This window comes from Musca autumnalis, unplaced genomic scaffold (assembly GCF_047663935.1).
Source record: "Musca autumnalis isolate F117 unplaced genomic scaffold, ASM4766393v1 scaffold_5, whole genome shotgun sequence".
Classification (NCBI taxonomy): domain Eukaryota; kingdom Metazoa; phylum Arthropoda; class Insecta; order Diptera; family Muscidae; genus Musca; species Musca autumnalis.
In genome coordinates this window covers 76,908,387-76,933,668 of record NW_027412088.1, presented here as the reverse complement: position 1 = coordinate 76,933,668, position 25,282 = coordinate 76,908,387, and the positions used below count along the sequence as shown (strand labels likewise).

Genomic DNA, 25,282 nt, shown 5'->3' with positions numbered 1-25,282 from the left:
TAAGCGGCAGATTTGTCCGCGGAAAAATCATTTTATTGAACAAAACATCAAAGTTCTCATAAGAAATTTTGACGTTTTTCATAATTATTTTAAAAATGTTCTATCTTATCAGCATCCGAAGCACTCGATTACATCCGTCGAGGTTGTCTGTGTCATATTCTATCTTATGGTGAAGAAATATAACATAACTGCGCGACTCCTATTGATATTACGAGATGTTTCAATTATTTCTCAATTTAAACCATTTTACGCTGTTTTTTGGTGTCCGCGGAATTATTTACAGGTTTTCTTTGGTGAAAAATTATTAGAAAGCCCTGTTTTATCGACTGAAAGAAAATTCGGCGTTAATATCTCAAAAATTCGCGAAAATAAAATGAATGTTCTATCCTGATGGCCAAAAATAAATGCCTATTTTTCATAGTACTATCGGAAAAATGATCAGAAAATCATTTCGCGATGAGCTAGAAACTTAATTTTTCCTGTGTTTGATATGGTACATTATAGACTTTAAATCACGGCAATATTAAAAACGCAGATTCATTCGTTTTGGCATAAATAAGCTAACATTAACAAAAATTTAGGTGTTCTATTCTGCTGACGTGGAGTGTATACCCTCGTTAGCATAAATGCTGAGGGTATAAAAAGTGTCGAATTTAGAAAAACTTTGGATCGCGTAGCTGGTGTTGGACATACCCCAGAGGAGAAAATCTCAAGCCCCGGCCGAAGGCCGGCTACTTAGAAAAAGTGTCGAATTTAGAAAAACTTTGGATCGCGTAGCCGGTGTTGGACAGCTGAGGAGCGTCAGCTGCTACGACAAATCAGAGTACTCTTGTCTCAACTACTTGGGATGGTGCAGTCTAAATTCTTATAGGACAAGGATCGCTGACACCGTGCAAAACATCTGCCCAGCATGCCGAACAGGCCAGCACGATACACTCCACCGCTTCAACTGTCTTGCCAAACGTTCTCAACTAACTCCAGTAGATTTATAGTTGCATCGAATATTCTTAAAACAATAGCAACTGTTGAGCACACCCGGTTCTATGCGCCGGATTGACTCGGAGGAATCTTCGACCAGGCCCGTTACCTCAACAATTATGGGGGTTATCATGAACGACAATTCCCCGTGAATTTTTTCACTTTCTCCCTTAAGTTGCAAAGGCGGAAAAGCAAAAATCACGGGGAAATTTCTTTCATGATAACCCCTTATGTGTTTGTGTTCGTATATTTTTCACCATGAAATCGGTAATCCCTAACAACAACAACAAACTCAGTATCTAACACCCCAAGTCGTTGTTCATCGCCCCGAAAATGCATCATTCTTACAATTCAATTGCAACGGTCTCCGGTACAAAGTCAGCGAAATCGTAGATTCTATGAGTCGAAGAAACGTCAGGTCGATGCGATCCAGGAAACAAAGCTCACTGTCATCTGTTGGCCGGAAACACTTGGGGTACTGACAAGGAAACCTTGTTGACCTCATAGAAACCTTGCACGGTGCTCTTGAATCAAATTTAAATGGAAGGTGCTTACACCTGGGAAGTTTTTGCGGATTCTGAAACTACAATGTTCATAGATGAGAAAAATCAAAAAACAAAAAAAAAAAAATCGCCGGAGCGCTTTTTAAATAAATCGCGATTCAAGTTGACATTTTTAGGGGTTGTTTAGGTTTTTGCCATTTTGCTTGGAAACCGCAAGTCCTATCAAAGTGGGAATAAAGAAAATGCTGTAGCTATCAAAATTCTCTACAAGATTGACCTTAATGATATTTTTGTAGGTTTTACAACTTTTGAGATATAGAAGTTGAAATTGGGACAATTCAAATTCAATTCAATTCTGTATCGTCTCCTTATAAAACAATGTTATAACTGCAATTTCCCAACTTATACTTATATATCTAAAAAAAGGTACAACCTAAGAAACACATAAGCCAGTCTTGTAGAGAATTTTCACAGCTATAAGATTTACTCAGGTCCCATGCCGATAAGACTTGCCGTATTCAAGCAAAATCGCGAAACCCTAACAAAAAAACCTAAAAATGTAAACTGAGCTTCTTTATCTCGAAAATGGTACAGCCTGAGAACAAATCATAAACGTCAATCCTGTAGAGAATTTTCAGAGCTACAACATTTTCTTTAGCTCCATTACGATTGAACTTGCGGTTTCCAAGCAAAATCGTAAAAACGTAAAAGACACCTAAAAATGTGAATTTTGACCGCGATTTATTTAAAAATCCCTTCAGCGATTTTTTCTTGTTTTTGGATTTTTCTCATCTATGAACATTGCTGTTTCAGAATTCACAAAAACTTCCCCTGTGTAAGCGGTTTTCATTAAAACTTAGTTAAGGCGCACCCTTTATGACATTGTTTTATAAGGGGGCGCTACAGTCAGTGCATTGTCCCAATTTGAACTTCAATATCTCAAAAATGGTAAAACCTACGAAAATACCGTAAAGGTCAATCTTATAGAGAATTTTCATAGCTATAAAATTTTCTTCGGTCTTATTTTGATAGCACTTGCGGTTTCTAAGCAAAATCGTGAAACCCTAAACAACTCATAAAAATGTCAACTTGAATCGCAATTTATTTCAAAAGCGCTCCGGCGATTTTTTGTTTTTTGATTTTTTTCATCTATGAACATTGTAGTTTCAGAATCCGCAAAAATTTCCCAGGTGTAAGCACCTTCCATTTAAATTTGATTCAAGAGCACCGTGCTTGTTGTATTGTAATTTTCTCTATAAGCAGTTCCCACGAGTGTGCGTAATAATTACGTACCCTCGACCTGTGGTCTAGAGGGGTTCTTATTTAAAGTCATACACTGCCTGAATGAAGGCAATTGACCTCTGGTTTTCTCATTGATGGCAGAATAATAGCATTGACCTGTAATGAAAGTCAAATGTACCAGATAAAAGCCCTTCAATATCAGTTAAAGGCCATTGACCTATGTTTACTTATCTTCAGAAATAAAATGCAATCACTAGCACAAAGGTAAATTAAGTTCATGGTTACATCCGCGGATTAAAGTCATTTATTGAGTCCATAGCTACTAATGGCAATTCTTCTATCTGCGTCAATGTTTGTAAGGGTCGTGGGCCCTTGCGTAAATAGAGAGCAATTGATTTTATTACACAAATGGTGACAATACAATTAAAATATTACAGATCAAGCGGTTCGTCCTGTAACTAATCACGACCATGCATTATTTTTATAAAATCTGTTTTAAATGTTCTAATCTGCCCCCAAAAGCCTAGTTGAATTCGATAAGTAGCAGATTAATGACATTAGGTCGATCTCTGTAAACTTCTTGCACTCCCTTCTTAATTGCCCGAGCTTGTTTACCACAGTTTGTTTTGTGCATATTTTTCTTAATTTTCCATAGTTGCTTGGCTGGCTGGCCGGTTGATGATGGTCAGTCACACTGTCGCTGTTACGCTGTAAGCCTCCTGCTTCACTAGATCCGATCTGACCATCAGCATGAGTTATGACCACACACTTTATTCTTCTTTTTGTTATTTAGTTTTGTTCTTTGGGTATTGTTTAAAGTTCACACCAAATTGTTGGTGTTGTTGCTGTTCGCATTTGTTTTATTGCAATGGTACTGCAGCAATATTGCCATCGGTTAGCAGCAGCTAGAGTTGCAAGAGAGGGTATCAAACTTATTTGTTGTGTACTCCCAACCTCAGCTCTTCTTAATGTCTTTTTTTCCAACTATACACCTTGGAGACAAGGGCGAGCAGTAGCAACAACAGCATGGAATGAAAGAAAAGAGATGCCATCATGAATGAGAACAACAACAAGAAGAGGAACTACGACTATCGTGTCATAGTCATTGGAGGGTGATATGTTATGTTTCTTTATTATTTCGAGTGTCCGATATTAGGGAGGATACGAACTTGAGGATGACTTTTGTGTGAAAATTTAAAAATGAAAAGAACTGTAGAAATATAATTTGAGTGTTTTAGATCTTCTTGGCTTCACAATATTTTTTTATTTTTTTCTTCTTTTAGGTAAGCTGGGATTGGCCATAAAACAAATTATGGCCTCTAAGCGTATTTTAACTAGTTCAAAACCACGTGAAATTTATGGTGTGGATAACTCTTCGACAGCTCTTTTAAACCTGTATGAATGTGTCTGAATGATGTCTCTCTAGGATATTCAGGATAAGTGAAACCCTCAATACCACCTTAACGGATCTCAATCGTTTGTGAATGCAGCTGAAATTTCTTACGGATTGGTACTTAAGCTTAAGATTGAACTCAGAATATCATAATAGCCTACATGTTTAAACTTCGTTTGGAGAACCAGTAGGTATTTTATTGTTGTTGTTGTTGTAACAGTATATGATATATTTGTAAGTTCATTTTTACACCCTCAGCAGTTATGCTAACGAGGGTATATTCACTTTCATATGGGCAAAATGTGGTTTTATACCCCAAGTATGTTTGGACGAAATCCGTTTCATACTATTTGGAGATGAATTAGCAATGTCCGTCCTTATGTTTGTCTGGCTGGCTGGCGCGCACGATAACTCTCGAACTGATCAACCGATTAGGTCCAAAATTTGGCCTTTGTAATATTTTGACCAAACTTAGTTAAAGTTCGAAGATGGCTCATATCGGTCCACTCTCGGGTACCTCCCCCATAAAAGTTCGAAACTTCTACCAGATCAAGATGAGGTTCGAATATTGTCACTGTCGGTCCACTCCTTCGGTTATCTCCCACCAAAATTTAGGAAAAGTGCAGTTTAACTCCAGTAGATTTATAGTTGCATCGAATATTCTTAAAACAATAGCAACTGTTGAGCACACCCGGTTCTATGCGCCGGATTGACTCGGAGGAATCTTCGACCAGGCCCGTTACCTCAACAATTATGGGGGTTATCATGAACGACAATTCCCCGTGAATTTTTTCACTTTCTCCCTTAAGTTGCAAAGGCGGAAAAGCAAAAATCACGGGGAAATTTCTTTCATGATAACCCCTTATGTGTTTGTGTTCGTATATTTTTCACCATGAAATCGGTAATCCCTAACAACAACAACAAACTCAGTATCTAACACCCCAAGTCGTTGTTCATCGCCCCGAAAATGCATCATTCTTACAATTCAATTGCAACGGTCTCCGGTACAAAGTCAGCGAAATCGTAGATTCTATGAGTCGAAGAAACGTCAGGTCGATGCGATCCAGGAAACAAAGCTCACTGTCATCTGTTGGCCGGAAACACTTGGGGTACTGACAAGGAAACCTTGTTGACCTCATAGAAACCTTGCACGGTGCTCTTGAATCAAATTTAAATGGAAGGTGCTTACACCTGGGAAGTTTTTGCGGATTCTGAAACTACAATGTTCATAGATGAGAAAAATCAAAAAACAAAAAAAAAAAAATCGCCGGAGCGCTTTTTAAATAAATCGCGATTCAAGTTGACATTTTTAGGGGTTGTTTAGGTTTTTGCCATTTTGCTTGGAAACCGCAAGTCCTATCAAAGTGGGAATAAAGAAAATGCTGTAGCTATCAAAATTCTCTACAAGATTGACCTTAATGATATTTTTGTAGGTTTTACAACTTTTGAGATATAGAAGTTGAAATTGGGACAATTCAAATTCAATTCAATTCTGTATCGTCTCCTTATAAAACAATGTTATAACTGCAATTTCCCAACTTATACTTATATATCTAAAAAAAGGTACAACCTAAGAAACACATAAGCCAGTCTTGTAGAGAATTTTCACAGCTATAAGATTTACTCAGGTCCCATGCCGATAAGACTTGCCGTATTCAAGCAAAATCGCGAAACCCTAACAAAAAAACCTAAAAATGTAAACTGAGCTTCTTTATCTCGAAAATGGTACAGCCTGAGAACAAATCATAAACGTCAATCCTGTAGAGAATTTTCAGAGCTACAACATTTTCTTTAGCTCCATTACGATTGAACTTGCGGTTTCCAAGCAAAATCGTAAAAACGTAAAAGACACCTAAAAATGTGAATTTTGACCGCGATTTATTTAAAAATCCCTTCAGCGATTTTTTCTTGTTTTTGGATTTTTCTCATCTATGAACATTGCTGTTTCAGAATTCACAAAAACTTCCCCTGTGTAAGCGGTTTTCATTAAAACTTAGTTAAGGCGCACCCTTTATGACATTGTTTTATAAGGGGGCGCTACAGTCAGTGCATTGTCCCAATTTGAACTTCAATATCTCAAAAATGGTAAAACCTACGAAAATACCGTAAAGGTCAATCTTATAGAGAATTTTCATAGCTATAAAATTTTCTTCGGTCTTATTTTGATAGCACTTGCGGTTTCTAAGCAAAATCGTGAAACCCTAAACAACTCATAAAAATGTCAACTTGAATCGCAATTTATTTCAAAAGCGCTCCGGCGATTTTTTGTTTTTTGATTTTTTTCATCTATGAACATTGTAGTTTCAGAATCCGCAAAAATTTCCCAGGTGTAAGCACCTTCCATTTAAATTTGATTCAAGAGCACCGTGCTTGTTGTATTGTAATTTTCTCTATAAGCAGTTCCCACGAGTGTGCGTAATAATTACGTACCCTCGACCTGTGGTCTAGAGGGGTTCTTATTTAAAGTCATACACTGCCTGAATGAAGGCAATTGACCTCTGGTTTTCTCATTGATGGCAGAATAATAGCATTGACCTGTAATGAAAGTCAAATGTACCAGATAAAAGCCCTTCAATATCAGTTAAAGGCCATTGACCTATGTTTACTTATCTTCAGAAATAAAATGCAATCACTAGCACAAAGGTAAATTAAGTTCATGGTTACATCCGCGGATTAAAGTCATTTATTGAGTCCATAGCTACTAATGGCAATTCTTCTATCTGCGTCAATGTTTGTAAGGGTCGTGGGCCCTTGCGTAAATAGAGAGCAATTGATTTTATTACACAAATGGTGACAATACAATTAAAATATTACAGATCAAGCGGTTCGTCCTGTAACTAATCACGACCATGCATTATTTTTATAAAATCTGTTTTAAATGTTCTAATCTGCCCCCAAAAGCCTAGTTGAATTCGATAAGTAGCAGATTAATGACATTAGGTCGATCTCTGTAAACTTCTTGCACTCCCTTCTTAATTGCCCGAGCTTGTTTACCACAGTTTGTTTTGTGCATATTTTTCTTAATTTTCCATAGTTGCTTGGCTGGCTGGCCGGTTGATGATGGTCAGTCACACTGTCGCTGTTACGCTGTAAGCCTCCTGCTTCACTAGATCCGATCTGACCATCAGCATGAGTTATGACCACACACTTTATTCTTCTTTTTGTTATTTAGTTTTGTTCTTTGGGTATTGTTTAAAGTTCACACCAAATTGTTGGTGTTGTTGCTGTTCGCATTTGTTTTATTGCAATGGTACTGCAGCAATATTGCCATCGGTTAGCAGCAGCTAGAGTTGCAAGAGAGGGTATCAAACTTATTTGTTGTGTACTCCCAACCTCAGCTCTTCTTAATGTCTTTTTTTCCAACTATACACCTTGGAGACAAGGGCGAGCAGTAGCAACAACAGCATGGAATGAAAGAAAAGAGATGCCATCATGAATGAGAACAACAACAAGAAGAGGAACTACGACTATCGTGTCATAGTCATTGGAGGGTGATATGTTATGTTTCTTTATTATTTCGAGTGTCCGATATTAGGGAGGATACGAACTTGAGGATGACTTTTGTGTGAAAATTTAAAAATGAAAAGAACTGTAGAAATATAATTTGAGTGTTTTAGATCTTCTTGGCTTCACAATATTTTTTTATTTTTTTCTTCTTTTAGGTAAGCTGGGATTGGCCATAAAACAAATTATGGCCTCTAAGCGTATTTTAACTAGTTCAAAACCACGTGAAATTTATGGTGTGGATAACTCTTCGACAGCTCTTTTAAACCTGTATGAATGTGTCTGAATGATGTCTCTCTAGGATATTCAGGATAAGTGAAACCCTCAATACCACCTTAACGGATCTCAATCGTTTGTGAATGCAGCTGAAATTTCTTACGGATTGGTACTTAAGCTTAAGATTGAACTCAGAATATCATAATAGCCTACATGTTTAAACTTCGTTTGGAGAACCAGTAGGTATTTTATTGTTGTTGTTGTTGTAACAGTATATGATATATTTGTAAGTTCATTTTTACACCCTCAGCAGTTATGCTAACGAGGGTATATTCACTTTCATATGGGCAAAATGTGGTTTTATACCCCAAGTATGTTTGGACGAAATCCGTTTCATACTATTTGGAGATGAATTAGCAATGTCCGTCCTTATGTTTGTCTGGCTGGCTGGCGCGCACGATAACTCTCGAACTGATCAACCGATTAGGTCCAAAATTTGGCCTTTGTAATATTTTGACCAAACTTAGTTAAAGTTCGAAGATGGCTCATATCGGTCCACTCTCGGGTACCTCCCCCATAAAAGTTCGAAACTTCTACCAGATCAAGATGAGGTTCGAATATTGTCACTGTCGGTCCACTCCTTCGGTTATCTCCCACCAAAATTTAGGAAAAGTGCAGTTTAAAGCCTGTTCTCGAATCGCTTTGCAACAACTTGTATTCGCTGTCTCCATTGCGACGGTACAAGTTTTCACGGCCAAGTCCATACTTCCTGAGAAAATGGTCCGAACCGCTATGGTGCAATGTGTTTTGGCTGGTGATCACGATAACACACTCCCACGGATCAGCCTTCATAATATTTTGTCCAAATGTAGTTTAACTTCGAAAATGGTCCATATAGGTTGCCTCCTTAGGGTACATCCCCCACATGTTCGTGTATGGTGAGACTTAATTTATATTAAAGGCGTGTGTATCAGTAGTCTATAGGTTATCTTTTATACTTTGGACCTATCTCTCTCTAGATCATGAAGATCCTCCTGATATGCCTAGGTGGGGGTGGTCCTATCCACAATATGGTGATTAGGGTGACACTCGCGCTAACATCCGAGCAAGTACTAAAGCATGCCATCGTGTTTCTTCATTGGAAGAATCATTGTCTCATCATGTAGATGGTCCACTGAAGACATAAGGAGGCACCCTGTTGCAGTTCTCAGGTTGGCATTCTGACATGTTTGAATATTTTTCCATCGCGTTGCTCTTATATTCGAAGACCACACTGCTGCCGCATAACTTACCATAGACGGACCTATTGCGTTATATGTGGTCGGCTTGGAACTTGAGGACCTTGTTCCTACATCTCAGGTTGTCGCAGTTAGCTGTGGCTTGTGCAGACGACATCAACATGTTCTCGAATGTGACACCTAGTATCTTGGGGTAGTTGGTGGTCGGAATTCTTCTACCATCGACCATGACCATTTCAACTCAGTGCTCACCTCGGCAGTCCATGTGGTGAACAGAGGGGCCGGAAATTTTTTTGACGGATATTTGCATATTCCTCTAGCGGAAAAACATGGTAAAATCAGTGAAATAGGAGTTCAGCCTTTCACAAATGACATGAGGCATGCTACATGACGCCGAGATCGTACTATCATCTGCATACGTTACGATCTTAATGCTGACTGGAGAGGTAGAGGTTAAACAGTTCCGGTGATATCACTCCACCAGAGTAACTCCCTGTTTCACTCTACGGGTCTTGAACTTCGTGTTCCTGAATTCCAAGTACGACTGGCATCCACACATGTAATTGATTATGCAACGCTTCAAACTTGGCCGTAGGGTAGTCTGGACAATCTCTTAAAATAGAGTGGATTGCTTTACCATTACTGTTCTATCGAACGGCTTGCTCTGGCTGAATGGAGATGGTGTGCAGCACTGTTGTCGTGCTGTGCTGCTTACGGAACCCATGCTGATGATCGGTCACTGGATTGCTATTTCTGACACTGGGGAGGAGTATAGTCTCAGGAGTCTTAGATACGGGCGACAATAGCCAAATCGGTCTGTACGATTTACGTGTCTGTGCTGGCATCCTTGCCTGCCTCCAGTAGCGAGACCACCATGTCCATTTTTCAGACTACATAAACGATGTGGGCAGCTAAGACAGGTTGAGAACATTGGTGAGATACACGACTCCCGGCTCGAGCCGCTGTTTCAGCATTACCATGGAGATTCTAGCAGTACCCAACGTTTTGGATGATTTAGCGTTCTTGATAACATTCGCAAACATCATAAGTTGCAAATTGTGGTGGTAGCTTCTCGGCAGGACATAGTACTCTTCTTCTCCCCTTGTCACTATAGAGGTGCTCAACAAACTGTCAGTCAGGATTCGAGAGTGACTTAACCGTTGCCCACAAATTACTTATTCTGGCTCTTATATTGCAACTTCTCAGATGACTTAACCACTTGTTCTGCTTATGCTCACCGACCAACCTGTTAACTTGTTGTGTCAGCTCCTTAACTTTGGGGACACTGGGTTTGGAACGATGAAGCTCATCACGCTTATTGGCTTGTCCCGTCGCCTCAGATGGTATATAACGAGCGACTGCAGCAGTGATAATGTCTCGGAACGTCCTTTCTGCTACCCGAACATCAGAAGGGTTTGGCAGATCTCTTAAGCGGTGATTAGTGAACTCTTTGAAACTCGGCCAATTAGCTTTCCCATGATTGATGCAAGTGCGACGTTCAGAGGTGATAAAATTAGGCGGTCTCCTGATGGAGACAAATACGGAGAGATGGTATGTCCCATCGGGTTGCCAAGTGACGTCATTTGTCAGACCAGGTAACACGATGGTTATGTCTGGCGAACGCTCTGGTCGTTTCCGAGGGCCGAGCCCCACAACTCATTTTGTACATTAAAGTCCCCCAAGCGGGCTAATGTTGGGCCTATAATCTGAAGTACAGATATTTATCAGCGGAATGCATACGCTCAGCAACTCTACCTTTTCAGTTCCACATCTGATTTCTTCCCCTATACATTCCATGGTCATTGGAGCCCGACTCAAGCGAGATAGGTCTGTATAGAACAGACTGGTCCAATAGGAAAGCTAATTTCCCAACTCCAATTCTGGTGCGATCCTTCCTCAATACGTTGTCACCATCACAACTCTGTAAGCTGTAGTTGTTGTTAAGCTCGGTTGCCTGCACCGTCGCGAACATGATATTCTTCCGACTCATGAAATGCATTATTTCCTCGATCTTACCGCGGAGTCCATTGCACCCTTTTTGCGCATTTTCAGGGATTGGAATAACAACGGCTGGTGTTAATTGCTGCGTGTGTGTCTGCTGTTGTGGGCGACTGCGGGGGAGTCACGTATTTTGATGACGACTCACTGGGGGTTGTGTTCACGCAGCATGCAGCAACATAATCCTTGTAAAAAGTAGTCCCTCACATGCACTAGTCCAGAACAAACCCTTAGATGCACCCACTCCCGACATCTTTTGTATCTCACCAGAATAGTTTTTTCCTGGTCAAAACTCTGTAACTTTTGAACGGATAGAGATATTTTCATAATTTTTGTTCGACAGACAAGACATTCAGCTTTCCGACACATCAAAAGTCAACAGATTAGCGTGTCACAATTCGCCAGACATAACCATCGTGTCACCTGGTCTGACAAATGACGTCACCTGGCAACCCGTCATTTCCCTTGGATCAGACCATCTGCCCATAATTGTCTCCATCAGCAGACCACCCGATTTCATCACAGAGCCAGGGAACTGACACTGGAAGTTAACAGGCTGGTCGGCGAACATAACCGGAACAAGTGGTTAAATCATATGAAGAGTTGCAACATTGGAGCCGGTATAAGTAAATTGTGGGCAACGGTTAAGACACTCTTGGACTTGACAAACCGATCACACATAGATTGGTGCTGGGATTTCCTCCGTCCCGGCACAGACCAAAAATCAATTCAACTATGTTCATGACTATAGGGCAAAGATTGATGACACCATGTAAAACATCTACCCAGCATCCGGTGCAGGACCGCTCCACTCTCCGCACCTTTTCAACTTCCCTGCCAAACCTATTAAACCAAAGTCCAGTAGCTTTGTGGGTACAACCTATGGAAACAGTCACATTTCTAGACCTGTGGACAGAGCCAGAGCTGGATTAGGTCAGAGAAAAAAATTTTCCTTCGATATTCGTACGACATTATTCCAAAATCATTCAGAAATCTTTACGAAGATTAGGAAGATACTTCAGGTTTTCATACGACATTATTTCGAAATCGTTCAGAAATCTGTAATCGCATTCCGAATTTTCCAAGGATTTTCTTCGTTTCGAATTCTGGCCAAAATCGATTCGATTTCGCTCCGAAATTTCGTTCCGAAATTATGTCAACCACTCCATACAACTTTCGTTAAGATGTCGTTACGATTTCGGATACGATATCTGACGTAACGTCCGAATTTTGTTCAGATTTCGTTACGATGTCGCTAAGATTGGTTTGCTGGGAACTTACATTTTTAAAAATATGGTATTAGGGTCCCCTACTGACGGATGGGTTTCCTGAAATTCGTAGTAAATGATACTAAATTTGGTACCATTTGATAATCATCATGAGGATTGCAGTGCTAATTGAGGGCTTCTTCAATTATGTCCAAAACGGGAAGCTTTCAAATTTTGTCGGCTTAAATATTCCACCGGTCACGTTTTATTTGTATTAAACGCCTAAAAGTATGCATCACACATTAAAATTCAATAATTATCGCAGAAGGAAATACATTACATCCTAATACACAATAAGCACACCAAGATATTGCCTCCTATGTTCGGAATTGTATGCCATTTGTGATTGCTTGTGTGCTTGAGTATTCTATAACGATTCTGTCTGTGTTAGTGTGTGTTTGCTCGCTTACATTCCTTACTCCCATTCCTTAAATAAAGGTAGCACAAGGACCAACATATCTTCGCCCAATACCTTAAGAATCAGTCTGTCTACAATTGTTGAACCCCATCAGTTTGCTGCGACAAGATGACTCTGGGTGCCCAAGCTCAGCCCCACAACAACGAATCGCACATTCAACACAACGACAACAACAGCGACAAAAACATGAGTTTTTGTAAATGTTTTGTGATTTTTATGTGCTTTTGTTTTCAATTTTTCTTTCTTCGTATTTTGGGTTTTGTTTCCTCTCCTTGTTTTATTATTATTATTTTTTTGTAGTTTTTGTGCTTCAATTGCTTGCTGTTGCTGCTTATTTCCTTTTCTTCTTCTCGGTAATCATCTTTGCCACCATACAAAACGTTGACTGAGGACAATGCTTTGCTTTGCCCTGGTGTGTTGGCCACAGTCAGTCAGTCAGCCAGCCACCAGGCAGGCTGCCATCCATCCAGCCACCCAGTCAACATTGACGGTGTGGCAACATTGTTGTCTCCTCTGACTCTTCTGTACAAAATTGAAATTGGCAAATGTGATGCGGCAAACAGCGCACATGGCAGCGTTGTATTGTGGGCCTTTGACTTGAGCTGCTCCATGTCGGGTTTTGTGAATTTAGTTTGGTTCGGTAATTCGTGGCGTTAAGCAGGAAAAATATTTCGTATTTATTATTGTTATTGTAGTTATTGGTGGCTGTTGGTTGCAACAACAAATGCGAATGCAAACGCAAACATATATAATTCAGCATTCAATTTAAAACGCTTGACACGACGATGGTGTCCGGGGCGACAGACAGACGGCAGCGGTGTTTCTTGTCCGGGTAACGAACGATGTGATATTGTGACTGGATTCTCGTATGCGTCCCGCGCCCTTCATTCTCGGCTGCCGCAAGTCTTTGTCTTATGCGAGTTTTAGAAAATACCGAAACACTTCTCACAATGTGACATTTGTGTGGTGCGGTGCATTTTTGGAGAGTGTGTGAGCTATATAATGGATATGTGTGATTCTGCTGAGATATAAGAAAAACGTCCAGTGATATAAAGAGTATTGTCAAAAAAAGAAAAAAAGAGGGAGAGAGCGAAAGTTTAATCAATTGTAATTTAGAGAATTTATTTTGAAAAGCAAAAGTGGGATTTGTAATAACTTTGCCAAAATATTGTAAAAATTCTCTCTCACTGTGTTTGATTGTCTACGAAAGTGTCATTACGAAGAGTGAGTTAAAATTGATATGAGAGTGTTTTATGTGTTCTCAAAGGAAATATTTATTACAAGTGGATTTTTGGTAATTTCGTTAATGAATGTTTTTAATTCGTTCTTATGTCTACCATTTGTTGTTGTTGTCGACGTTTTTTTTTGCTACTTAATACCCCGTTTGCATATAACCGGATTTAATAAACAGACTGGGTTTCAAATGTCAATTCCTTTGCGTATATGTCAAAATAAATCCTCATAAAGCAGGTTAAACCGGAAAAAAACTCTAATGTAAACGGCTTTTAAGAAATTCCTTGAACTGTCTCTGTAAACCACATGTTAATTACCGGTGCTATGTATTTGAATAACCATTGTAAATACAGCTGGCAACCTATCGATAGTCTGACTATCGTTTTGATTGCTGCAGTAAAACAATGGTTACTTCGGTCACACAACAAGTTATTTGAGTTATCTGTCGCGAATTATTAAAGCATCGAGATTATGCGATCCCGCAAGATGTGGAAAACCAAATTTTTAAATCCTACTGTCAACCGAAAATTATCGGGTTAAGATATTTCATATTTACATGGGGGAGTCCAAGAAGTCCTTTTCTAGAAGAAGACAACATGATCTTCTGCATGGTCTCCTATAAGAAAAGATTTCATGCTCTTGTTGTAGAAGACCTCATAATTTTTTATAAGAAGACCATTAGGTTTTCTCGTACCGCCTACGCAGGTATGAAATAGCATAGATCGGAAATTTTTTTATAAGAAGTCATATCTTACCATGAGGTATTTTTATAGATGACCTGGAGGTCTTCTTTTAGAAAATTATGTGGAGACCATAATGAGACCATGAGTTCTTCTTATAGAAGGCCATGAGGTTTTCTTATAGACGACTATGAGGTCTTCTTATAGAATGCTATGAGTTTTTTTTTATAGAAGACTATGAGGACTTTTTATAGAAGATCATGAGGTCTACTTGTAGAAGACCACCTAGAGGTCTTCTTACAGAGGACCAACTTCAAGACTTCTTAGAGAAGACCCTGAGGTCTTCCTATTGAAGATCATGTGGACTTCTTATAGATAAGAAGACCACCTTGAGTTGTTCTTAGAGAAGACCATGAGATCTTCCTATTGAAGGCCATGAGGTCTTCCTTTTGAAAACCATGGGGCTTTCCAATTGAAGACCATGAGGTCTACTTATACATATATGACCGTTAGGCTTTCTTATAGAATTTCACCTTGAGCACCTTAAGGTTTTCTTATAGAACATCATGAAGTTTTCTCATAGGAGACCATTAGGTGTTCATATAAAGAACCACCATGAGCTCTTCTGATAGAGGACCAACATGAGACCATCAAAAGGCGTTCTCATAGAATACCAATATAAGGTCTTATGATGGAAGACCATGAGGTATTCGTATAGAAGACCATCATGAGGTCTTATGAGCTCTTCTGATAGAAGACCAAATTTCTTACAAAAGACCACCTTCAAGTCTTCTTAGGGATGACCATGAGGGCTTTCTGTTGGATTCCTTGAGGCCTTCCTATTGAAGACCATGTGTTCTTCTTGTAGATGACCATAATGTCTTCTTATAGAAGACAACCTTTATGCCTTCTTAGAGAAGACCATGAGGTCTTCTTAGGACCATAGGGTCCGCCTCTTGAAGGCCATGAGGCCACCCCATTGAAGACCATGAGGTCAACTTATAGATGACCATTAGGTCTTTTTATATAAAACCAACATGAGGTCTTATGATAGAAGCCCATGAGGTCTTCTTGTAGAAGACCTCCATGAGGCATTCGTATAGAAGACCACTATGAGGTCTTCTTATAGAAGACCACCTTCAGGTCTTCTTATAGAAGACCACCGTAAGGTCTTCTTATTTAAGGCCACCGTGAGGTCTTCTTATATAAGGCCACCTCGATGTCCTCTTATAGAAGATTATGAGGTCTCCTTATAGTTAGTTGACCGTGAGGTCTTACAGAAGACCATGAGTCCTTTCTCTAGATTACCAGTAGGTCTTCTTATAGACGACCATGAGGTCTCCTTATAGAAGACCACCTTGAGGGCTTCTTAGAAGAAACAATGAGGTCTTCTTATAAATGACTATGAAGTCTTCTTATAGAAGACCATGAGGTGATCTTACAGAAGACCATGAGCTCTTCTAGTAGAAGACCTTGAGGTCTTCTTAGAGAAAACAGGAATGAGATCTTTTTATAGACGACCGTGAGGTCTTCTTAGAGAAGGCAATCAGATCTTCGCCTAGAAGACTAAGAGGTCATTTTATATATATTATATTTTTATAAAAGACCATGAGGTTTCCACACAACAAGAGGTCTTCTTAGAAAGGACCAACTTCAAGTCTTCTTAGAGAATACCCTGAGGGCTTCCTATTGAAGACCATGGGGGTTATCATGAATGAAATTTCCCCGTGAGTTTCGTCTTTCCGCCGTTGCAACTTAAGGGAGAAAGTGAAAAAATTCCCGGGGAATTGCCGTTCATGATAACCCCCCATATGATCATTTTGTTGAAAACTACCCTAAGGTCTTCTTACAGGAGACCAACCTGATGTCTTCTTTTAGGCGACAATGAGGTCTTCTGTAAGAAGATGGTCTTCCATAAGACCGTGCTTATTGACTCTTCCAGTAGCACTGAACTATATTTCCTAACGAGGGTATATACACTTTCATACGGGCAAAATGTACCTCATCGAAATAATGGTTTTAGACTCCAAGTACGTTTGGACGAAATCCGTTTCAGACAATTTGTAGTCGATTTAGCCATGTCCGTCCGTCTGTCTGTCTTGCTGGCTGGAGCGCACGATAACTCTCGAACGGATTAACCGATTCGGTCCAAAATTTGGTTTTCGTAATATTTTGTCCAAACTTAGTTTAAGTTCGAAGATGGGCTATATCGGTCCACTCCTTCCGGTACCTCCCCCACAAAAGTTCGAAAATGTTCGGAAAATTTGCGCGCACGATAACTCTTGCAGGGAGTAACCGATTTGGTCCATACTTTGCCCATCGTGAAATATGTACCAGACTTAGATAAGGTTTCAATATGGACTCAATCGGCCCACTCCTTCGGGTACCTCCCACACAAAATTTCATCTCTCGAATCGCTTTGATTTTTGTTTTAGCAACTTGTATTCACTGCCCCCCATACGACAGTACAAATTTCGTCAGGGGCAAGTCCACACCTCCTGAGAAAATAGCCTGAAAGTTGCAAAAAAACCCCATTGACACCGTGTGTAGTGGTTGGAGCGCAAGAAAACTCTCGAACGGATCTGCCGATTCGGTCCAAAATTTTGCCTTCGTAATATTTTGTTCAAACTTAGTTTCAGTTCGAAGATAGCTCCATCAGCCTACTCCTTCAGGTACCTCCCCCATGCAAGTTCAAAAATGTTTGGAAAAATTGTGCGCACGATAACTCTTGAAGGTAGTGACCGATTTGGTCCATACTTTACTTATTCTAGATATCTATATATACATATATACCAGGTATAGGTCAGGTTCAAATATGCTCTATATTTGTCCACTTCTTCATGTACCTCCCACACAAAATTTCGGATAAGTTTACTTTAAGACCTGCTCTCGAATCTCTTTGATTTTTATTGAAGCAACTTGCATTCGCTACCTCAATTACGACGGTAAAAGTTTTTACGGGGGCAAATCCATACTTCAAAACAAAACAGCCCGAAAGGTGTAAAAAACCCCTATGTAGTGGCTGGAGAGCACCATAACTCTCGAACTGATCAACCGATTTGGAGCAAAATTTGCCTTGGTCATATTTCCATTCCTTTAAGTACCTCCTTCGCAACACTTTTGAACCAAAAAATTCTGGAAAGACCCTAAATATATTTGATCTGTCTGAGGTGAAATAGGCTGAGGGTATATCTCTGTTGGCAAAGTCGACTGATAACTTTTTACTTGTTGTTAGTGCTTTTACCACGGTTACCCCAAATGCCTAAATTATCTAATCTAATCTAATCTAATCTAATCTAAAAAAAAAATGTGTTCAATCAGGTGGTACCGTTATATGGCAGCTATACCAAAATATGGATCTGTGTTTAAAATTTTTGGTTGGTAAGTGTTGTGGCCAATAGGAGCTTCAAATGTCAAATTACAGCAAGTTTGGTCAAAGAAATTCAGCGAAAAATTCTCAAAATACCGAAAATCGGGAAGTACGCTTCAATGCAGTTTATATCAAAAATGCTTCGTTCCAGTACCTTTTTAATGATAAAAGTGTCAAAAGAGCAAACTGTCGAAAATGAGTCCAACACACACATATTTCCAAAATATACGGGAACGGAAAAATGGCAGTAACGTTAAAAAATCTGGAACAAATATCAAAGTCGGTGTGTCAGCGAATCAGAAGCAGGCAAACATGTTGCACATTTTTGCTCGCTTAAATTTGTCGTGTAAAAAGTTTCTAAAGAGAAAGCTATTCAGCGCCATATTTGTTCAAAGGGAAGTGAACATTTTGCAACTTTTTTAGTGTACGGGAACGCATTTCGGGGAAAAATGTGCCAAAAGTGTTAAATGTGTAAAAACTTTCTAGTTCTGGAGCGAAGCTAAACGTTTTGTGACCACTGATAATCTCAAATGTCAAATTACAGATACTTCGGTAACAAATGATAAAATTCGCAAAATATCGAAAATTGGGAGGTACCGTTCGTTATATGGCGACTATACCAAAACATGGACCTATGTCCATAAATTTTGGAATCCAAGTTTTTTGGTTATCCAGGAACGCTATGTGTCAAATTTTAGCTAATTCGGTCTGAAAATGTGACTAAAAACGTCAACATACCTGAAATCGTGCGGTACCGTTATATGGGCGCTATACCAGGCTTCACTTGCCTGCAAACAAAAGACGAATTTTTTCAGGTCCTATCTCGATTTTTGTGGATGTTGGAGTGATTACAACAGACGGACGGACGGATATGAATAGATCGACGCAGAACTTTACCCTGATCAAGAATATATATGGGGATTTCTGAGTGAAATCGGACACTTTTTCAAAATGAGGTTTTTAATTTCCTTTATTTTTTTGCTGTGGTTATGCTGTTCATTAGCAACACATTTCAGTATATTTTCAGATTTTTTTTTTTGACTAAGACTTTCAGAGATATCGCGTCTTGAAAAAGTCGAATTCTGTAAAAACTATATGCAAAGAAATACTTATAACTTCTTTAATATTGGTCCAATTTCTATTTTCAAAATCGAAAAATTACTCAGTTTTAAAGATGTTTCAGGTAAATTCCTAAATAAAACAACGAAACAAATGTTAAAAAAATTTAATTTTGTATTGTTTTTTTTTTTGTTTTGGTAAAGTAACAAACTTTTCACACGTGGTATGAAGGAAAAATTTTATTGACAAATTTAAAAATTAAGAAAAAATTGTTATAATTCGAGTCCCACTACCAAATAGGACTTACAATTTTTGTAATTGGTCGTAGTTTTATACAAAAAAAAAAAAAAATAAATAAATAAAATTCAAGCAAAATCGAAGGGCATCGAAACGCACTGTGCAGTTTTTTTTCTATTTTTTTATTAAATTGGACCAATATTAAAGAAGTTATGAGTATTTCTTTGCATATAGTTTTTAGAGAATTCGACTTTTTCAAGGGGCGATATCTCTGGAGCAGCTGGTAAAAAAAATCTGAAAATATACTGAAATGTTTTGCTGATGAACAGCATCACCACAGCAAAAATAAAGGAAATCAAAAACCTCATTTTGAAAAAGTGTGTCGTCCGATTTCACTCAGAAATCCCATATACTTTATTGCAAATAATAATTTCAATGCTTTACAAACGGAAAAACAGACTTAATATACCCTCCATACTATGGTGGAGGGCATAAAAATAATCTATGATACCTAAATAAATGAACTAAAGTGGTTCTGTTTGTGATGTTTGGAATTGCGTGCCAATTGTTATACCCTCCACCATAGGATGGGGGGTATATTAAGTTTGTCATTACGTTTGTAACTACACACAGAGAAGAGATATTGTTGGAACAATCATATTCTAAGAACAAAATAGTGTATTTTAAAAATCTGAAAATATATATTGTTGTTTCAACCATATATTTTTTATTAGGAAACATGATGCCACAAAATATATTGTTGCGCCAACAATACATATTTTAAGAATTTTAAAATACACTATTTTGTTCTTAGAATATGATTGTTCCAACAATATTTTTTCTCTGCGTGTACTCGAAATAATCATTGCAGACCCCACAAACTATTTATATTCTTGTTCAGCGTGTAATTCTACATCGATATGGCCACGTCCGTCCGTCTGTGGAAATCACTCTAGCTTCCGAACGGATTAAAGTATGTGGATGAAATTTTGGTAAAATCTATTATATGTATGTAGGACTTTTGGTATTGAAAGCGGGCTATGTAGGTCCACGTTTTCGTATAGCCCCCATGCAAAGTAACGCGTGACGCGTCGTCGTTTTAAGGAAATTTTAGGATGTTTGTCCCATTTGACCACCGAATTGGTTGTAATTTTGTATTTTGTGTCTCCAGAGGCTAAAAAATATTTCTACTAAATTTTGTTTATATAGGTCCACGTTTTGGTATAGCCCCCATATATAGTACGCGTCGTTTTAAGATATTTTGAATGTATTAGTCCCATTTGACCACAGAGTCGGTTGTAACTTTTCATTTTGCATTTCAAGAGGCTAAGAAAAGTAGCTACCATAAAACGTGTACATAGGTCCACGTTTTGGTACAGCCCCCATATAAGGCCCCTTATATAGTACGCGTCATTTTAAGATATTTTGAATGTATTAGTCCCGTTTGAGCACCGAATTGGTGGTAATTTAGTATTTTGTGTCTCCAGAGGCTAAAAACATTTCTACTAAAGTTTGTTTACATTGGTCCACGTTTTGATATAGCCCCCAATATGTAGTACGCGTCACTTTAAGATATATTGAATGTATTAGTCCCATTTGACCACAGAATCTGTTGTAAGTTTCTATATTGTGTTTCCACTGGCTAAGAAATATTTCTACCATAAAATGTTTCTATAGGTCAAGGTTTTGATATAGACCCCATAGGACGATATTTCCCGATTTTCGGTATTTTGAAGGTTTTAGCCTCATTATCGCAGCGAAATGGCTGAAATTTGGTATTTAGTCTTCGTTGGGTGTATAAAACTTTCCCCGGAAATTTGTTGGTATAAGCCCACGCCTTCATATAGCCCCCATAGGACGGTACCTCCCGATTTTCGGTATTTTAAAGGTTGTGGCCTCAATATTCCCCCGAAATTTGGTGGTTCGTCTTCATTTGGGATACAAAACATTCCATATGAAGGTTTACGCCTTCATATAACCCCCATAGAACGGTACCTCCCGATTTTCGATATTTTGAAGGTTGTGGCTTTAATATTCCACCGAAATGGCTGAAATTTGGTGGTTAGTCTTCACTTGGGTTATAAAACATTCCATATGAAATTTGTCGGTATAGGTCACACGCCCTCATATAGTCCCCATAGGACGATATCTTCAATTTTCGGTATTTTTGAAGGTTTTAGCTATACAATACTACCAGTTTTGAAGGGTTTAGCCTGATTATAACACCGAAATGGCTAAAATTTGGACATAGTCTTCGTTGTGGCTATAAAACTTTCCACCTGAAATTAGTCGGTATAGGTCAACGTCTTCATATAGCTCCCATATAACGGCACAGCCCGATTTTCGGTATTTTGAAGGTTTTAGCCTCATTATTCCACCGAAGTGGCGGAAATATGGTATTTAGTCTTTTTCCGGGCTACAAAAATTTACCTCAGAAATTTGTCGGTATACGTGCATGGTTTGGGGGCTACCCCCATAGAACGGTATATCCCAGTTTTCGGTATATTGAAGGTTTTAGCCTCATTATAACACGGAAATGGCTGCAAGATGGTACTTAGTCTTCGTTGTGGCTATAAAACTTTCCACCTGAAGTTTGTCGGTATAGGCCCATGTCTTCATATAGCCCCCATAGAACGGAACCCCCCGATTTTCTACATATAGCTCGTTCTCCACCAAAATAGCTGATATTTGGTATTAAGTTTTTGATAGAGGTATGAAACATTCCAGCCGAAATGTGCCGGTATAGGTCGACGTCCTCAAATACCCCCATAGGACCGTACCTTCCGATTTACGGTATTTTGAAAGTTGTGACCTCGATATACCACCGATATGACTGAAATTTTAAATTGCCATGGGTGTATAAAACTTCCTACCTGAAAATTTCCAGTATTGTTCCATGTCTTTATATACCCCCATAGAAAGATCCCTCCCAATTTTCGGTATTTTAAAAGTTTTAGTCACAATATTCAATGGGAATAACTGAAATTTGGTCTTCGCTGGAGTTACGAAACTTTCCTCCAGAAATTTATCGGTACAGGTTAACGTTTTATACAGCCTCCATAGAACGGCGCTGCCAATGTTGTTAGCTATCCAAATCCAGAATATCCAGGTTTAGGTCTAGTCAATTTTGTACAATTTTATGTATTTCGCTCAATTCGGAAAATTGTAAATATTGGTCCATGTTTTGGAAAGAACAAGAATGTCGCCCCATATTAACTGTTTTGAAGGGAGTATTATCAGTTGAGATATATGTACTACTCCTGCAATAAATGGAAAAGTTTAGTACTTTCATAAATGAAATAAAACTAATTATTCCTATTCGTGGTGGATTGTATACAAAGTTCGGCCCGGCCGAACTTAACGCTTTTCTTACTTGTTATACCCTACACCACACAGTGGTAAGGGGTATTATGTCTTTGTGCATTTGTATGTAACATACAAAAGGAAACGAAATAGACCCACAGTTCCTTTTGGGGATATACATATAATCACTTTCTGAGTCGATTTCTGCATGTCCGTCCGTCTGTCCGTCTGTCCATGTATTTTTGTTCGCAACATACAGGTGACGTTTTTGTCCGATTCAGCTGAAAATTAATTTAATTTTGAATGTGTGACTGAATTTTGTCTACAAATAAGTGTGCAAAATTATATTGAAATCGGTCCGGATTTGGATATAGCTCCCATATATATTTACGGCCGATTTCACGTATTTCCTGTACCACACACGCTATATATGTCCGATTTCGATGAAATTTGGAATGTGTGACTGAATTCAGTCTAGAAATAAAAGAGCCAAATTATATCGAAATCGGTTCAGATTTGGATATAGCTCCCATATATATGTTCGCCCGATTTCACGTATTTGCTGCACCAAACACGCTATATACGTCCGATTTTGATGAAATTTGGTATGTTTGACTGAATTCGGTATAGAAATAAGTGTGCCAAATTATATCGAAATCTGTTCCGATTTGGATATAGCTCCCATATATATTTTCGGCCGATTTCACATATTTTCTGTACCAAACACGCTATATATTTCCGATTTCGATGAAATTTGGAATGTGTGAACGAATTCAGTCTAAAAATAAAAGTGCCAAATTATATAGAAATCGGTTCAGATTTGGATATAGCTCCCATATATATGTTCGCCCGATTTCACGTATTTGCTGCACCAAACACGCTATATACGTCCGATTTTGATGAAATTTGGTATGTTTGACTGAATTCGGTATAGAAATAAGTGTGCCAAATTATATCGAAATCTGTTCCGATTTGGATATAGCTCCCATATATATTTTCGGCCGATTTCATATATTTCCTGTACCACACACGCTATATATGTCCGATTTCGATGAAATTTGGAATGTGTGACTGAATTCAGTCTAGAAATAAAAGAGCCAAATTATATCGAAATCGGTTCAGATTTGGATATAGCTCCCATATATATGTTCGCCCGATTTCACGTATTTGCTGCACCAAACACGCTATATACGTCCGATTTTGATGAAATTTGGTATGTTTGACTGAATTCGGTATAGAAATAAGTGTGCCAAATTATATCGAAATCTGTTCCGATTTGGATATAGCTCCCATATATATTTTCGGCCGATTTCATATATTTCCTGTACCACACACGCTATATATGTCCGATTTCGATGAAATTTGGAATGTGTGACTGAATTCAGTCTAGAAATAAAAGAGCCAAATTATATCGAAATCGGTTCAGATTTGGATATAGCTCCCATATATATGTTCGCCCGATTTCACGTATTTGCTGCACCAAACACGCTATATACGTCCGATTTTCATGAAATTAGGTATGTTTGACTGATTTCGGTATAGAAATAAGTGTGCCAAATTATATCGAAATCTGTTCCGATTTGGATATAGCTCCCATATATATTTTCGGCCGATTTCACATATTTTCTGTACCAAACACGCTATATATTTCCGATTTCGATGAAATTTGGAATGTGTGACCGAATTCAGTCTAAAAATAAAAGTGCCAAATTATATAGAAATCGGTTCAGATTTGGATATAGCTCCCATATATATGTTCGCCCGATTTCACGTATTTGCTGCACCAAACACGCTATATACGTCCGATTTTGATGAAATTTGGTATGTTTGACTGAATTCGGTATAGAAATAAGTGTGCCAAATTATATCGAAATCTGTTCCGATTTGGATATAGCTCCCATATATATTTTCGGCCGATTTCATATATTTCCTGTACCACACACGCTATATATGTCCGATTTCGATGAAATTTGGAATGTGTGACTGAATTCAGTCTAGAAATAAAAGAGCCAAATTATATCGAAATCGGTTCAGATTTGGATATAGCTCCCATATATATGTTCGCCCGATTTCACGTATTTGCTGCACCAAACACGCTATATACGTCCGATTTTGATGAAATTTGGTATGTTTGACTGAATTCGGTATAGAAATAAGTGTGCCAAATTATATCGAAATCTGTTCCGATTTGGATATAGCTCCCATATATATTTTCGGCCGATTTCACGTATTTTCTGTACCAAACACGCTATATATTTCCGATTTCGATGAAATTTGGAATGAGTGACTGAATTCAGTCTAGAAATAAATGTGCCAAATTATATCTAAATCGGTTCAGATTTGGATATAGCACCCATATATATTTTCGGCCGATTGCGTGTATTTTCTGCTCCAAACACGATATATAAGTCCGATTTCAATGATATTTGGAATGTGTGACTGAATTCAGTCTGGAAATAAATGTGCCAAATTATATCAAAATCGGTTAAGATCTGAATATAGCTCCGATTTATATTTTACATATTCACAGTGGTGTAGGGTATCATATAGTCGGCCCCACCCGACTTTGATCCTTTCCTTACTGGTTTTTTTCTTAGTCTTCTGTACAAGTGCTAAAGCAGATTCAAAATCATTGGGCTTAA

The 25,282-nt window shown here is 38.5% G+C and overlaps 1 protein-coding gene across 3 annotated transcripts in view; it reads left to right on the top strand.

The window, feature by feature from the left end:
• The window catches only part of tou (bromodomain adjacent to zinc finger domain 2B toutatis), a 402,453-nt gene that overhangs the window by 71,103 nt on the left and 306,068 nt on the right, over positions 1 to 25,282 (top strand). The window contains exon 1 of one of the 3 annotated variants that reach the window (XM_073956131.1): positions 13,388 to 13,982. The exons of the other annotated variants lie outside the window; for them this stretch is intronic. The gene's annotated coding sequence lies outside the window, so the exon portion shown is untranslated. Of the gene's footprint in view, positions 1 to 13,387; positions 13,983 to 25,282 lie in introns of those variants that run through there. 3 annotated transcript variants of the gene reach the window in all.